At 41.2% G+C, this 17,885-nt stretch overlaps 3 pseudogenes; 1 reads left to right on the top strand and 2 right to left on the bottom strand.

Annotated features, from left to right (window-relative positions):
* Positions 1 to 3,090: 3,090 nt before the first annotated feature.
* Positions 3,091 to 4,459, bottom strand: LOC143403662 (PCI domain-containing protein 2 pseudogene; annotated as a pseudogene).
* A 3,051-nt stretch (positions 4,460 to 7,510) lies between these two features.
* LOC143404040 (DNA (cytosine-5)-methyltransferase 3B pseudogene) lies at positions 7,511 to 8,747 on the bottom strand (annotated as a pseudogene).
* Positions 8,748 to 13,816: 5,069 nt separating this feature from the next.
* LOC143403739 (acyl-CoA desaturase 1 pseudogene) lies at positions 13,817 to 15,069 on the top strand (annotated as a pseudogene).
* Positions 15,070 to 17,885: the final 2,816 nt, after the last annotated feature.

Raw genomic sequence — 17,885 nt, 5'->3', positions numbered from 1 at the left:
AGGAAAAACCCAGAGATGGCCAGAATATGCCAGAACAAATACCCAAGATGGGGACTTCTCTAAACTTTTAGAACTTTACCACTGTTTTTGTTTTAGCCACATGCCCCAGGTAGCCTATGTACCAGTCAACTCCATTGGCCTCCTAGTCCTTTTACAAAACTTATATACAAACATCCTCACCAGGAAAGTTTTGACACAAAGAGAAGTGAGAGTTACACTAATGAAGGAGGTGAAATAGTATATATTTTGTATTACTGTGCCATACCATAAATCTCTATATCCCCATCAGGTCAGGAGCTGTGTTTTTGCATACCTTAAGAATATTATAGTAAGACATGTCTTTTCTTGCAGCAGGTCAGCCTTTCAATGCTGTTGAAAGGTGATGTGATCCAATTGTATATTCATTCAGCCAGGGGGCAGGGACAGTGTATGTGTGTCCAAATGGGCTGCATTAGTTTCACAGGGCTGTTGTAAGACAATGCACAGATGAGATTACACAGAAATTTAGTTGTCCTAATTCTAAAATTTGTATATCAAGGTAATTTCTGGAATGAATTCCTTTGAGGTGCACTCTTTGACATGTAGATTGTCATCTTCTGTCTCCATGTTTGCATGACATTTTCCTGGGCTTCTCTGTGTCCTTAGAATTTAAGTTGCTCTAAACATTAAAGTTTCAGACACAATTGATTATACTTGCTGGAACCATTTGCATATTAAGTGACCTAATTAAGACTACCAATGACTTGAAAAGAATATCTTCACTTAAGTACTAACTCAGTCTTTAATAAAGAGCTGTTTTGAGAATAGCTTGGTTATTTTTCAGCCAGTGCCCATGTGATATTATTCTTCAGTATGTGGCATACCCTGAACCTAAAAACACTTGTCTTCTCTTTGCAGCCCATTGTTCCATTCTTTGATAGATGTTTATGTGTCACTCTTATCCCTGAATTGTGTCTAGCTTCTAGTACTGATTTGACCAGGTCTCTACTTTGTAAAGCTATGGGCTTTCCCTCCTTTTTTATTGAGCTGTGTTGGATATTACTTTCTCTAATGACAAAACAGTAATTACTGCTTATTTCGCTTTATTCTTTTATCTTATCATGACAGTTTTATTTACTTTTGTCTAATAGCAGCAATCTATTACAGAATTGTCACTTTGTGATTAGTTAAGCATTATTTCAAGGTGTTCTTGCCTATCTCACATTCAAGATATTTGTGTAATGCTAGACAGGTTTTCTTCATTTGGAGATTTATGTGGTTAACAAGAATATTTAGTATATATTTTAAAACTAGTTATATTTAATCTAAAGACAATATTCTGAATATAAACGTGTAAAGGATGACAATTTCCAAAAGAATCATGAAATGATATAAGCTTGGGGTAAAATATATTTATGCTGCCAAGTGGCTGCACTTATGTAAAGATTAATGAAGAATTTTTTTGTAAGTGTAAGAAGAAGCTTTTTGTTTTGTTTTGTTGTTCAAAAGAGATATTTCTAAGACAATTACTAAATAGATTTTAATTGAAATTACGAAAGTAATTGTGGCATAAACTTTTTCCTCCCCTAACTTTAAACTCATGGAATCTCCTCTTTAAGCCCAGTTTTTTCACTTGTCCACCTAGGCCTACAAAAACACTGTTTTAATGTAGACTATTTTTAAGCTTATTTAGCATGTATTTCTGCTTTTGTTATTGAAACAGGAATACAAACCTGAAATACATGTAAAAGTCATATTTAAAAATTCTAAAATTACTAATGACCTTAGAAAATGTGATAACTGCTATCGCCTTTTATTTGTTTTGTGAAAAGTAATTTAGATATTCAATTTATATTAATTTTAATTATAACAGATGATTTTCAAGTTTGGGTGAAACAAAAAAATAAAGAATCAATATCTCATTGTCTTAAGAAATTGTTAGGCTGAGCAAATGTTAGTGAGGAGTTTTATAGAACCATTCTGGAAGATACCACTCAGAGTTGTATATAGATGTTTCAGAAGTTTGCAGAATTGAACACAGTATGACAGATGAAGGTGTCAGAAGTGCTAGAGAGAAATTTGTACTAGGGATGGGGAGGTAGATTAAAGTAAGCTCCTTCTTAATTATTATCGATTACAGCATAATTTGGAGAAATAATCATTTTAACTTGATAGCAAATAAATATGTATAAATTTTGTGATGTAGCTTCATTTATAAGATAATGTTCATTCAAGAAGTGTGAAAGGGTATAAAATGAAATATCATTTAGTTTCATGAGTTTTTTTTTTTTTTAATTTGCAGATTAACTCCAAAGAGTGCTTCATTTCTAATGATCTACTGAAGTAAAAATACTGCTAAGTCTTTAGCTTAGTGTACCATCAAACAGATGGTAGAACATTGTGGTGGTAGGTTTTTTTGTTGTTGTTGTTTAAAGAGATGAAATGAGACTGATTATGAATATTTACACATCTGTTTTAGAAAGCCCTTCAGTACTTGTTCTACAAGCAGCTTTTTAATTTTTTTCTTACAAATCTTCATTAATTGCATTATGAAATTAATCATCCAGGTAAGAAAAAGAGTATTACTTTCACTACCCAGTGTGTGTGTGTGTGTGTGTGTGTGTGTGTGTGTATTTTTTTTAAATTTTAGTCAGAAGTGGAGTAAGGGTTTCAATTCAGTCATGGCCTCTTCCTACACCTGTTGTGCCTGGGATGTTTCAAGAATCCTTACTAATACTGCAGGTATTTCTTTCTCTTCTCTATGCTGTGATTGTTATGAGCCAATAAATAGAATAAATATATCTCAGAAATGCCAAGTGTTATCTCACTTGTAGTTGTCCATTGGGCATCTGTAGACCTAAGTAAATAATCAGTGTTTTTTGGCAAAAGCAGCTTTTGAGTCCTTGAAATGAGAAGAATTTTTTTTCAATCACATGAAAATTCAGATTTAATAAAAATAGATATATCTTAGAAGATAACAACTCAAAATATCCTTTTTTTATAGAAAGAGCTACAAAAAGTCACAAAGATGGCCTCTGTGACAACACTGGGGAAGCAGAGAGAGCTGCGGGCCCCAGGCCTCCCTCAGGAGCCCCAACACTGCCGCCGCTCACAGAGCGCCAAGGGGTTCAGGATGCTCAGGGTGTGGGCAAACTGGTCTTAGCACCCTGGGAAGGCACCCAGAAGGTTCCAGCTGCAGAGAACGGTGCAGCCCAGAGCTGACTGCAGCCCAAGACAGCTGCAGATGAGAGCCACTCTCTGCCCAGAGGGTCCTGCAAGCCTCAGCACACGGTCGACAGCGGAGGGAATGGGTTTTGCTTGCTGACAACTAGCTTCTGATGCTGATGGGATATGTAGCCTTTAATGTGACCCATGTATATCAGGTTGGCCAGGATGCACTGCACCTCGTATATGTCCACGTCCTCCACGTGCATGAATTTCAGGGCGACCAGGAAGGCCTCCAGAGACAGCTGGTGTGTTCTGAGCAGCAGATACACTTTCTTGAAGAGGTTCCGGTAGGTGATGATCTTCAGCTTCTCGAGGATGAGAAAGATGCCACAGCGGATGAAGAAGGTCTCGTGCCTCGCCAGCGCCTCGTTCAGCAGAAGCAGGTTGCCCTCGCTCACAGCTCGGGTCACGTCGGCAAACTGCATGAGGTGGTACTTCCTCAAGAGCTCCACCATCGGTATGTGGCCCAACAGCATCTTCACAGGGAGCAGGTAGATGAGGATCATCCTCTTGTTCTTCTGGCTGGAGCGATGGCAGTGTTCAAAGGCGAACGACAGGTACTCCTCAGCTTGCTTAAAGTCACTGTCGAACATGGCCTTGCGTCCAACGTAGTACTTGTACGTCACCCTCTGGGCAGTGCTGTAATCGTCTCTCAGGTTGGAGCTGTCGATGGCTCTAATCAGGGGTTTACACAAATGGAGTTTGTTGATCTTAAAGTAGATCTTAAACACTGGTTCACCAGGAACAGCATCCCCCACTTCTTAGAGTCCTCTATGCCAGCACGAGTGTCACTGGCACAGACTCGAAAGCAGCTCATCAGTAGCTCAGCAGCTTTTCCCAACATATCCCCAACTTTGCTCTTTCCTTTCTTCACCAACTGCTGATCTGCGTTGTTGGCGAACACACGGAGGTCCAGGGCTACCGCATACATGACTGGTAGAGCCCAGTTTTCTTCTTTGTGGGCCTGAAATGCCCGCAGAAATGACTGGATTATCACCGTCTGGCATTTATATGCCTCTATGAAGTCATGGTTCCCCACAGCATAGGTGCACCTCAAATGAGCTGCAAACATTTCATCATACGAGGGTTCCAAAACTTGTTGACATTTCTCTTCTGGAGAAGCCATCTGCAGCCGTGGGTTTGCAACATGAGGGTGCTTGAAAGATACCAGCTCTGCACAGGATGCTCCATCCCTGGTGTCAATCGCTTCATACACCTGCTGCAGGTACTGGTTGATCCTGATGTGAGCCATGGCAGCGGCCGCGGACTGTCACCGCGTCACTTCCGGTGCGGCCAGTCCGCGCGCAGCGCCCCCTCGGCTCGGCGCCGCGCTCGTCGGTTCCGGAGGGGCGGCGCGGCGCCAGGGACTTGAGTGCCCCGCACGCAGCTGCCATTCGCTCCGCTGGACCCGGGCCCTTAGGACTGCGAGCCAAGAGGGGGAAGGCAGGCCGCCCAGGGACGGGTCCCTGCGCTCCCAGGTCCTGGGAGGTCCCCAACCCACCCGAGAGCGTCCTTCCCGCGCACGGAGCCCTCGGTGTGGGGTGTCCCCGCGCGTTCCCTGGACAATGTGGGGAAGTCCCCGACCCATTTGGGAACAAGCTCCTCGCGCGCCCGGCCTCGGGACACAGAGTGTCCCCGCGCGCCCGGGCCCCCAGCGTGGCTGTCCCCGCGCGCCCAAGCCCTCAATGGGAAGGTCCGCGCGCCCAAGCAGGGGCGGGCGCGGTGGCGGTTGAGCCCGGGAGGCGCGGGCGCAGTGGCGGGGGCCGCCAAATGAGAAGAATTTGTGGCCATTTAGCAGAACTTGTCCCTATGGATATGATTATCAATAGAATATGTATGATATAACATGATGGCATGACTTGGTAATAGGAATAAATTATCTTAACCTGATTTATTTATTTATAATTATATATTTTAGATATTTAATATACATATAATTGTATACTTATATATTTATAATTTTGAATATATGTATCTCTCTGTCTCTCTCTCACATATATATGTTTATAATATTGTCTTTAAGATAAGCAGGGTTTGGGGATGGATTGGGGTGAGTGTAATGGTGAAAAGACCAAGGACAATTGCTGAATTTTTGACTTGAGCACTCTAGGGTAGTTGCTGATACCCAATCCTGTATGGGGCAGAAAGACCACATGAGTCAGGGAAAAGAGTGCTAGTCTTGAGGATGGCTTTTGTGTTGATGTTTGTGATTTCTCCTAGATATCCACATGAACATGTCTGAAGGTGACAGGAGAGGACTGGGAAAAAAATGTATATTTGGGAGGGAGGGGAATTCAGAAAATACTGCCATGAGACTGAGCATGACCCTGAGTGTGGGTGAAGATATACAAGTAGAGCGAGCTCTTCTCTTAGCTGGAGCTCAGAGAAACCTATATTTAGCAATGGAGAAGAAAAGTCTATGAAGGAGACAGAGAATGAGGGCATCCAGTTAAGGAGATAGAAAATCAGGGAAATGTAATGACATGGATTTCTGGAAGAGATTATTTTAAAAAGAAAGGCAGAACCTCTTATTCTGAAAACCACTAAAAAGAACTACAGGGTGGCAAAGATATCACATCTTATTTATTTAATAATCTGTTGAAGGTACCTATGTTGGTTCCATAGTTTAGTTACTGTGAGTTGACCTACTCTACATTGATGTGGCCACCAGCAATGTATGAGTGTATCTTTTCTCTCACATCCACATGAACACTACTATTGCTTGTTTTCTTGATAATTGCCATTATAACTGCAGTGAAATTAAATATTGAAATAGCTTTGATTTGCATTTATGTAATTGCTAAAGATGATGGTCTTTTTTATGTTTGTTGATCAATTGTATTTCTTCTTCTGTGAAGTGTCTTATTCAGTTTCCTAGTCCATTTACTGATGGGTTATGTCTCTTTTTGGCATTAAAGTTTGTTGTGTTCTTTATATATCTTGGATATTACTGCTCTATTTGATGTGTGTGTTGTAAAGATTTATTTTCCCATTCTGTAGGCTCTCTCTTCATGTTATAGATTGTTTTCTTTGTGGAGAATAAGCTTCTTAGTTTGAATCCATCCCATTTATTGATTCCTAATTATACTGTTTGTGTTTTAGGAGTCTTCTTCAAGAATCAGTTCTTAAGCTAATATGATGAGAATGTGGACCTTCTTTTTTTTTTTTTTTTCTGTTAGGCACAGGGTCTCTGTTCTCTTGTCTAAGTCTTTGATCTACTTTGAGTTTATTTTTGAGCACAGTGAGAGACAGAGGTTTAATTTCATCTTTTTACATATGGATTTCCAGTTTTCCCAGCACCAATTATTGAACAGGTTGTCTTTTCTCCAATTTATGTTGTTGGCACCTTTAACTAGTATGGATTGGTCTACATGTCTTTGGGTACTTTTTTTTATAAACTATTTTTCTGTAGTATAGTTTAAGGTCTAGTATTGTGATGCCTACTGATTCACTCATTTTGTTGAGAATTGCTTTAACTATTGTGGCTCTTCTATTTTTCAAATGAATTTCATGATTGATTTTTCTAGTTTTATGAGGAATGTCTTGGGAGTTTAAAAGGAATTGCATTGAATCTGTATAACTATTTTGTTAGATTTGCCATTTTGACCAAGATCTTCTGCCTATCCAAGAGCATGGAACATGTTTACATCTTCTAAGATCTTCAATTTCTATCTTTATTGTTCTGTAGTTTTCATTGTAGAGGTATTTTACCTCTTTTTTAAGATTGATTCCCAAGTATTTTATATTATTCTTTCTTTTTCTTTTTTGAGGTCATTGTTAATGAAGTGGTTTGCCTATTTTTTTTTTTTACAGTGGATTCATTGCTTAAGTATAGAAATGCATTTGGTTTATGGGTGTTTATTTTATATTGTGCTATTTTGCTGAATTTATTTATTAGTCAAGAAAGTTTTTCAGGTGAAATTTTTTTGGATATTCTAAATATAGAAGCATATCATTAGCAAATAGTGATAGTTTGAGTTCCTCTTTTTCTATTCATTTATCTTTAATTCTTTCTTCTAATAGTTTTGGATAGAGTTTCAAGGAGGATGTTGAATAGAAGTGGCATAAAAGGGCATCCTTTTACTTTTTTTGAATTTTAGAGGGAATGCTTTAAATTTTTCTCATTGGATTCTTAACCATAATTCTTGCAGATTTTAGAGGTATAAACAAATATCTGTATCTCCCTGGTTTTCAGAATCTGGTATGTGGAGAGAGTCACAGAAATTCCCTTCTTCAAGGTAATGTGGGTTTCTCTTATGGACATTATTTTGTGACTGATTTTCTCCTGCAGATAACAGATAGTTCAATGAGGAATGTGACATACCCTCTCCACTTAAGTGCACCACAAAACATCTTCTTTGCCATTCATGACAACAGGGAAACGTTGGTTTTTCCCCTGTTTGATGGAGTTGGACTTGGTGGTTATTGTCTGCACTTTAACTTTGCAGTCCTACTGAATTCCAAGCAGTCCTGCAGCTCGAGCTTATCATTCTTTGATGCTATCACAGGCCTGTTCATCCCAGGTAGGTTTCCCCAGAAGTATCTAGCCCTGTGAGCAGCAGAAACTTTGATAGCATCAATCATCACTGGGTTGCACTCCAGGAACCCTGAGATGTCCCTCTTGTCGTCGACCTTCATGGCTACAACATTCTCAAACATCCAGAAGAAAGGCCGGTCATCCCCTTCTTTGGGGCGTGAGTAATTGAGCAGGTGGTAGAATTCGAAGAAGAGTCGGCCAGTGCCCTCATACAGGCCTTTCCGGGCAGGATTCACATTTGATAGGTCATTGCATGGGCTTCCACCGATCACCAAATCAAATGGACCCTGCTCTTCCATATTTTTCTTGGTGATGTTCCTGACGTCATTCACATATTTGACGTTGCCCTCGTGCTTCACGGTTCCAACGGCCATGGATTCTTCGCACACCTGGGAGGTCTCCTGCTGGCTCTCAGCTAGGCTGGCACAGGGGGTACTGCTGCTCTGTGGTGTCACATCGTCCTCCGTGAGGTCGATGGTGAGGTAAGGAGTGGACGGGGATGGCCACGGCGTACCTGGCGAGGCTGCTGACCGCTGCCTTAGGGACCTGGTAGTCGGGAACTCCACGGGAGACTCGTCCACGTGACTGCGGCCCTGGCGGCCCTGGGTGGGATGTGGGAAGGACTTGTACCTCTCCCGACTGGAGGCACTGTCGTTGCTATTTCGGGTCCGGACTGCTGGGCTTGCAGAGCGGGTCCTGGTTTCCCGGAAGAGTCTTGGCATCACAGGAGCCTCAGAGCTGTCCCCATCTTCTCCTTCACCATCTGCTTCCCCTGTCAGATCCCGAGTGGAGCTGATGAGGCTGGAGACCTCCGTCTTGGACAGGCGGGAGCTGGATCTGCGGCCTCTGATCTCTGGTGAGCGAACAGCCTCCAGGATGGGGGCGAAGGGGCGTCCTTGGAGTCTGAGGACTGGTCACTGCTGGCCCCGTTGGTGAGAATGATGGAGTCCTCCCTTCAGCTGGCGCCCTCTCCTTCACTGAGGTGTCTGGTGTCCCCCTTCATCGTTTCCTGCCGCGCGGCTGGCTCAGGCGCGGCTCGGTGGTCGCTCGGCGGGTCGGGACCGGCTGGCGGGAGGCGGCGGGCGGCCGCGCAGGGCGCTGGGCTAGCGAATCTCCGGCGCCGATCGCCGAGCTCCATTTACTTGGGCCACTGAACCCCCGCGGTGCCGGCGGGCGCGGCCGCCAGCTAGCCCGCCTGCCAGTGGGCCGGTGCCGTCGTCGGGGGGCGCCCGGGGCGTCCACGCGGGCCGAGGCGGCGGAGCTGGGGGCGGCTGCTGCGAGGGAGCGGCGCGGGCCGGGCCGGCTGCGGCGGAGGGTGGGCAGGGGGCGGCGCCTACTCCCCTTGTAGCCCCGGCCCGGCCCTCGCCCCGTCCCCACCCGGGGCCGCCCCGCCGCAGCTACTCAGAGCCTGGCCGCGGCCTGTATGACATTCTTTATGTGACTCTTTTTTTATCGTATTCATTGAGGCACTGAAACACCCAAGGTATTGTTTCTTCTTTATAAAATCTGCCCATGTTTTCACACTTAGACTCATTCTCCTACCGATGGCTGTATTTAGATAGTTGCAAACCAGTGTGCAAAATATCTCCACTCTTATGATCTAGTTACCATTTTCTTTTTAATCTAAATCAAACAAATTCCTGAAGGTTTTGGTTTATGTACCATCATGAATAGGTAAATGTGACTGGATTGAAACTGCACTTGGAAAATTTTTTTTTTTGAAAAAAATTTAACTTAGAACACCATCAGTTAATATTTGGATGAAAAATAGAAGAGAAAATAGTTCTCATGGAAAAAGAAAATACAGTTTCTCTAGGTTATTGTAAATTGCTCTTCTTTACTGCAGAAAATTCATTAAAATTATACTAAATCAATTTTAGTTCTAGAAGCATTTATAAATTTAAAATAAGCAAGGGGCTGGAGTTATCATTCAGTGATAGCATGCTTCCCTAAGACTTGTGACCCTCTGGGTTCAATCCTTGGCACAATATTAAAAAAAATAAATAAAGTTATTAAAAATTAAAATAAGCATTTTTTATTTTTGAGTACCTTATACATGACAGGAGGATGCACTTTGGTATAATTATACAAGCATGGAATAGAATATATCTCATTCTAACTGGGACCCCACTTTTGTTAATTTATTTGATTATGTTCTTCACTGTGGTAGATTTATATATGTACCTAGTAAAGTTATGTTCAGTTAATTCTGCTTATTGAAAATTATCAGAATTTTATGAAATATTTACATGATTATACATTAGTAAAGAATAACTCTAAAGCTCATAAAACAGCTGGTAGAAGAAAAGAATTCTAAAAAATTTTAGGTATCAAAGAAAAAAAGTTTTATAATAGAGGGGGAAGTTAGCAATATCCATTTAAATGAGCCTGTGGTTGTTTGTGATAATAGCACTCTGTCATGTCATAAAAAGTAGCATGTTTTTATTTGATCACAAATTTAAATTTATTCTAGTGTTTTACTCTGTATTCATATATTTGGTATTTTTAAAATTACAAAATTCAATGTATTTACATAAAAGCAAACACTAGTATTGGAAAATTCTGTTGTCAAATTCTATGTTCTTTCTCAAGGATTGTGTCTTCATAAGGAAAAACACTAAAGCTACAAGATCAACTAAAATATTGGCATTCCAGATCCATATTAGATATAAATAAACAATGTTTTCTGATATATGAAATCCTAAACTGTAACCAGAATTTTGGGTTGTATATTCTAATATCATCAGTATGCCAAACCATGAAAAAAATAGTATATTTTATTTTATTACAAACTTAAGTTTATTATACTATTTTTCTGTCTCCCTGCATCACTAGGATATTTTAAAAATTTAAATACACCTCCATTGAATATCTAAGATGTAGTAAAGAGCAAGATAAAGTAATTCTGATATAGTGTACCAAGAACCATTTTAAAGAATGCAATGTCTCTTATTTCATGTGTTTTAGCAGATGAGTCTCCAAGCTTAGGAATTTCCAAAAGTGATTTTTAAATATCTCTAGTTCTAAAAAGTAATGTAAAGCTAGAAAATACTGACCTTTTAAATTATTACACCTTATGAATCTTTATTCTGGAAAAATCATTCATTTAAGACAATAACATTTGTGATATTATAAATTATAATTATAATATAAATTAAAAATAATATAATCAAAATTCACATGAATCGTTGTACTATGGAAGTTTAGAGAAGTCCTGTAGTACATTAGGAATAAATATCTGTTTCTTGGTTATGAAGCAGTAAAAGTCAGATGTCAAAATGCATTCCTCCAATGCCTCCTTAGAGTCTCCACTGCTTCTCTTCCACTCAGATTTGGAACTGAGATTTTCAAGATGAGGTTATATGGACAGAGAGCTTTAGCTCATCTCTCAGTAGACTGGTAATTTTGGTGTTGTATATGAAGCCTGTCTTGCTCAGAGGGCATTCCTAAAGGAAAGGATAATACTTCTTCCATTCTCAAAAAATGGTAAACATGCAGCATCTAGATAAAAACTTTTTGTGTTTCTGGCTCTCCTTTTCTTTTTTTCTCATAACTTTATTAAAATTGAAGTAAAATAAAATGCACAAATTTGAAGTATGCAATTTGATCAGTTTCAACGTGTATGTAACCAATATAATTAGTATAAAAAGCATTCCCATTACTTAAAAAAAATTGAAATCATGAGGACTGAGTTTTCTGTGTGATTTATTACATCAGAAATCAATCATCATAAGATATATAAAACCCCACCCCCACATGTCAGTTATTTTAAAATATATAAAATAAGAAATAATACAGCTAAAATTTGATAAACAAATCTAATCAAGAAAAAAGCAAGAACCCAAAAATTAATATCAATGGAAAGAGAGCTATATAAATAATCCTATGGATGCTAAAAATATATTAAGGTAATATTACAATTGTATGTGAACATATGTGATAGCTTACATAACATGGTCTATATTACAGAAGGCTCCATTGACTGCTAAGAAAGTGTATTCAGTCATTGATGGACAAAATAGTCTGTCTGTTAAGTCTACATTGTCAATTGTATTTTTTAGTTCTTTGGCTTTAGTTTTTGTTTGGAGCATCTATCCAGTGGTCACAGAAGCATGTTAAATTTACCCAGTATTATTAAATTGTGGTCTATTTGATTCTTGATATCGAGAAGGGTTTACCCAAATCCAGCAAAATTAAGCTTCAAATTTGAAGATAAAATGAAAACTTTCCATGATAAACAAAAGTTCAAAGAATTTGAAACTAGAAAGCCTGCACTACAGAACATTCTAAACAAAATATACCATAAAGATGAAATGAAAAAAAAATTGAAAACCTGATTTTTGGTTTTGTAGGAACTACACTAAAAGAATAGTCAATCAAGTGAGAAACTAATTCAAACTAAAAACTAGAAATAGGGGTTAGAGTTGTGGCTCAGTGGTAGAATGCTTGCCTCACATGTGTGGAGCACTGGGTTTGATCCTCAGTACCACATAGAAGTGTTGTGTTTATCTACAACTAAAAACTTTTAAAAAGTTAATTAGAAGGGACAAAGAAGGATATTACATACTGCTTAAGGGAATTATACATCAATAAGACATAACAATCATGAATATTTATGCCCCAAACAATGGAGCATCTACACACATCAAACCCTTCTCAATTTCTAGCTCTCCTTTTCTAAGGTCAGAGGAACCTGGGCTACTGTGCACAGCATTCATAGCAAACAAGTCTAAAGGCTCTCATGTACCCCAAATAGCTATGATCTTACATAAAATAACTGAAGCAAACCAACTAATGTTATTCGTGCATGGAAATATGAATTTTTCAGATCTGTCTGATGAAGCAGCTCCAAGTAATGAATCCCAATAGCAATGAGTTTTGATGTCTAAATACTTTGGTTGTGAGAAGAAAATATGGAGAGGGTTGTGGGATATCTTGTCCTAGAAATAAAGCCAGGAAGGTAGCAATGGTGGGAGATTAGAAGAAAGCAGAAGAGAAAATGAGGAAGACAATAAAGAACTCATGATGAATGGGGTTTTTCTGGTTGATTTGGAGGTAGGGTTTCTCAAAGTTGCTTAAGGCCTTTCTAAGTTGCTGAGTCTGTCCTTGAACATGTGATCTTCCTGTCTCTTCTCAGCTTCCCAATCTGCTGTGATTACATTTGTTCACAATGATGCCAAGCTATGCAGTTGTTTAAGTATTGGAAAAAACCTAATCTAGAATAGCCACCATTATAGTATGTTACAGAATAGATTCAGTACTCCAAACACCTCCAATTTTTCCCTTTCCTAGTTGCCCTGAGTCTCTGGCAATCATAAATCTCATTATTGTCTGGGTCATATACTCAGAATAACATAGATGTGGCATTTTATCCTAGCTATTTTTCTAATCGAGGTGTGTTTAAGATGCCTCCTCATCTTTCCATATTTGTTTGCTTATTAATGTTTTATGGCTGAATCGTTTCAATTTATTGATGAGTACATTTTTGATTAATAATATGTAAATACTTACCAAAGGATAACTTTATTGCTTTCTGTTCTTGCAAAATATAAATAAATAAGTTACATTTTGTGTGTGTGTGTGTGTGAGAGAGAGAGAGAGAGAGAGAGAGAGAGAGAGAGAGAGAGACTGGGGATGAATGAAACCTGAATTCTCATGCTTGCTAGGCAAGTGCTCTACCAATGAGCCACATCCCCAATCAAAAAATCATCAGCCTTTGCATGCAGAATTTTGTGTGGACTCCAGCTTTCAACTCCAATAAATAAATACCTAGTATGTGAAGTGGTCTGTAGATATATGGCAATACTGCGGCTTTAAAAAAAAATTGCCGATCCGGTGGCTGAGCTACTCGACTTTCTGTCCCCTCCCCCGCCCTTATTTCCACTCGGGGCTGTCTCGGCCAGGCAGCTCTGCTCACTTGGTCCCTTTTGGCAGCAGATCAAAGAGTTTTGAGGAAACGGTCGCCCCAGGCTAACTCTTCCCTTTAAATTCCGAGCCCAGAGCGATCAGCGCACAGGGGTCGGGCCTGCACAGCCATCCACGTGCGACGCCCGGCACCAGCGGACCCTGAGCCGAAGTCCATCCTCTGTCTCAGCTGCCCCAAATTTGCTCCGCAGCCTCAGCCCTGGGAGGGCGATCCCAGCACCGGAGAGCCAGATGCCCGCCCACATGCTGCAGGAGATCTCCAGCTCCTATGTGACCACCACCACCATCAGAGCACCTCCAAATGAGGGTCTCCATGATGGAGAACAGAAATTGGAGAAGATGTCCCTTTACTCAGCAGAAGACATTCGCCCTGAAATGAAAGATGATTTGTATGATCACAGCTATCAGGATGCCGAGGGCCCCACACCCAAGCTTGAGTATGTCTGGAGAAACATCATCCTCATGGGCCTGCTGCACCTGGGAGCCCTGTCTGGGGTCATACTGGTTCCCACCTGCAAGTTCTACACTTGGATCTGGGCCTATGTGTACTATTTAATCAGTGGCCTGGGCATCACAGCCGGAGCTCATCGCCTGTGGAGCCACCGAACTTACAAAGCGCGGCTGCCCCTGAGGCTCTTCCTGATCATTGCCAACACCAAGGCGTTCCAGAATGATGTTTATGAATGGGCCCGAGATCACCGCGCCCACCACAAGTTCTCAGAAACACATGCCGACCCTCCCAACTCTCCCGCGGCTGCTTCTTCTCTCACGTGGGTTGGCTGCTGGTGCGCAAACACCCAGCTGTCAAAGAGAAGGGGGCGACCCTGGACCTGTCTGACCTAAAAGCTGAGAAGCTGGTGATGTTCCAGAGGAGGTACTACAAGTCCGCTGTTCTGTTGATGTGCTTCACCCTGCCCACACTGGTGCCCTGGTTTTGTTGGGGTGAAACCTTTGCACACAGCTTGTAAGTCGCCTCTTTACTGCGATATACCATAGTGCTTAATGCCACCTGGCTGGTGAACAGTGCTGCCCACCTCTATGGATACCGCCCCTAGGACAAGAATATCAACTCCCGGGAGAATATCCTGGTTTCCCTGGGAGCTGTGGGCGAGGGTTTCCACAACTACCACCACACCTTCCCCTATGACTACTCTGCCAGTGAGTACCTCTGGCACATCAACTTTACCACGTTCTTCATTGATTGCATGGCTGTCCTCGGCCTGGCTTATGACCGGAAGAAAGTATCGAAGGCCACTGTCTTGGCCAGGATTAAAAGAACTGGAGATGGAAGCTATAAGAGCGGCTGAGTTTGAGGTTGTCCAGGGTCCTGTTCCAAAATCCAGTAGAGGTTTAATGTTCTGTTAATTAACTACTGAGTAATGCTACCTGGATGCTAAAGATGATGATCTTAACACATTCCAGTTCAGTAAATGACAAGTACTGAAGGGCAACTACTCCCCTCTTTGATGCTAAAACAATATTCATTTCTTCTCTGTCTTTATTTCCATTGTCCTTTTCTTTGCTTGGTTCCTATCATCTTCCTTTCTCTTCTCCCTATTGCCTCCCAGGCAAGCATCTGGTCAGCCGCAGGTCGGTGTCCAATGTAAAAGCCTAGCAATCTTCCAGGAGCTTAAAAACAAAGGATTTACTTCAGATACTCTCATGCTTGATCTCTCCTGAACTTTAAGGCAGGTGGCTCCACTTAGCTATGCAACAAAATCTTCTCAAAAGTGCTCATTAACTATCATCATACACTTTGCTAGATGGAAGATGAAAATAACTATCACAGAGCTTGCAAAGTAGGTCATTCATCAGGGGAGAGTGAGCATGCCAGATATGATTTTTAAGTAAGGGTGTGGTTGAGGTAGGAAAGTTCTTTTTGTAGTCAGACCCAGCTGCCTACCTAGCAGAGACTTGGAGCCTCTCCACCCAGTATGCATCCTTTCTCTCCTGACTGTTTAGGGGATGGCCATGAAGGTTGGCAATGTTAGATTACAGCAGCACATCTTAATGTCTCAATATAGTTTAGACTGAGAATAAATGGGAAGCATATAGTTCTTAGGAAAAGTGATCTCTTCTGGGGAAAAAAAAATTCCCCCTGTATTAAGGAGATTTGTTATTTTATAGATGAACGACTGTGTCTGGAAGTGATGGATACAGGAAGAGCTCATTGAGTTTTGAGGATTCCATGAGCTGCTTGTCCAACTTCTTTCATCTTTCTGCTGTGCTATCTTCAGGATTTTGGTCACTGCCCTCGTAGTGATAGGATGGCTATGGCATTTCCAAACATCCAACAATGGAAAGATTTTTAGCAGGTGAACTTGGGTCAGAGTTAAACGTGTATAGACATAATTTGTATTGCAGCATAAAAATATTCACTGGGAGTATCTCCCTCTGAAAAAGAAATGCTAAAAAAGCTTGAAGGAAAAGAGGAGCCCATTGGTTTACCCATTCCTCCCACTGCTGGGCAGGAGATGGACAGTTGGAGGGGTAGGGTCTATAGGCAGCTCCTGAGAGATCACTTTCCGAAGGAAGAGCTCTGACAGCACACTGCCCAAGGGTTCAAAAGTCAGAGTAATTTGTTGGGTGTTCTAGTGAACTGAGTTAGATAGTGGGTCCATTTATTCATTACAGTTTCTCCTTACATAGAATAAAACATAGGCTTCCTCCCCCAGTGTTGTATCTTTTCATGTATCCTTGCTTTGTGACCATCAGATTGCATATAGGACTGCCTGGGTGGGACAGGAATTTCTTAACTGTTTCTAGTTTTCTGGCTCTACTCCATCTGTCATCTTTCCTCTGCTGGTTCACTTTGTTCTCCAATGTTTTCTTCTTTGTCTGAAGAGTCAGCCTCCTATGTCCGTTCAGGGAAGTGAGAACTTGCTATCTAGGCAGCTCCCTGTCCTGTGGACACAAATCTCATGAGCACAGAACTATTGTTTCTCTTTAGCAAGGAGAGCTGACTGTCTCTTTGCTGATCTCCAGATCCTCTCTATCTTCACCCCTCTGTGCCTGTGCCACACTGATAACTTCAGAAAGTTTAGCGAATGCTCTAGAAATATCCCTGGCTCAGACAGCTTCAGTCTCCTGTGAAGCCAAATGCCCACCATATCAGTGAGCCAATCTCAGAGCAAAGCAGGGTTAGAAGTTAGTCTCCTCTCTCTGGGTTGGAACAGAAAGCATGCTCAGTGCCTCCTGCATATTCAGTAAGACTACTTGCTCCCAGGGGACACTCAATTCTTGTAGAAGGAGGAGGACACATAGTCTTCACTGGGAAGCACAAGAAATAAGGGCAAGTCCCAAGTGCCTCATTTTGAAAGGGGGCCCCAGCCTGGAGCCAGAGTCTGATGTAAACATTTGGCTGAAATGTGGGATATGAGATGCCATGAACTTTGCTGAAAATATTTGTGTCTGTTCAGCAAACTAATCAACATCCCCTACCACACAACCTAGGGCAGAAAGTAAGATAGAAGAAGTCTAGAAAAACACAGAGCACCACTATTTGAAGACCATGGACCTGTCCTGCCCTGAACCTCAGTCCTTAAAGCAGAAGCCTGACTCTGCTCTACCAAGATCAGCAATGTGCAATCCCAAATTCTCTGTCCACTGAGATCTAACCATGGGAGGAAGCAGGGCCTTCCAGCCTGCAGTAAGGCAACCTGTCCTTAAGCTGTTCATTTTAGTAGAAAATCACCTCATGAAGAGCTGCCTACTCTGTGCCTATCACCGGAAATGTCTGTTGAATGATTTTAATTCTACAGGTCATCAAATGTCTGCTTGATAATATATAAACAATAAACTCAAACTTTCTCTTTTCTTCTCAAAAAAAAAATTGCCAAACTCTCTTTCCAGGTGGACTGTACACTTTTGTGATCCCCTTAGCCATAAATAAAAATTGGTCTTGTTCCTCTTCCTTTGCCTAGCAGTTTGTATTGTAAGATTTTGGAATTTCAGCCATGCTTATGGGTGCATTACTTGCAATTCAGTGTGATCCACGATGTTGAACATGTTTTCCTGTCCTTGTTTGTCATTGATATTTGTTGGTATAACTCCTCAGATCTTTCATTAATTAACAAAAAAAGTAAAACTGACATACAATAAACAACACATATAGAATTATCAATACGTTGAGTTTTTATATATTTATATCTAATAATAAAATCATCACCATAATCAAGACAGTGAACATTGACATCACACCCAAAATGTTCCTTGT

Source organism: Callospermophilus lateralis, chromosome 7, assembly GCF_048772815.1.
Source record: "Callospermophilus lateralis isolate mCalLat2 chromosome 7, mCalLat2.hap1, whole genome shotgun sequence".
In the NCBI taxonomy this organism is placed as follows: domain Eukaryota; kingdom Metazoa; phylum Chordata; class Mammalia; order Rodentia; family Sciuridae; genus Callospermophilus; species Callospermophilus lateralis.
The sequence above is the reverse complement of the archived record's forward strand: the minus strand, read 5'-3'. Positions and strand labels throughout refer to the sequence as shown.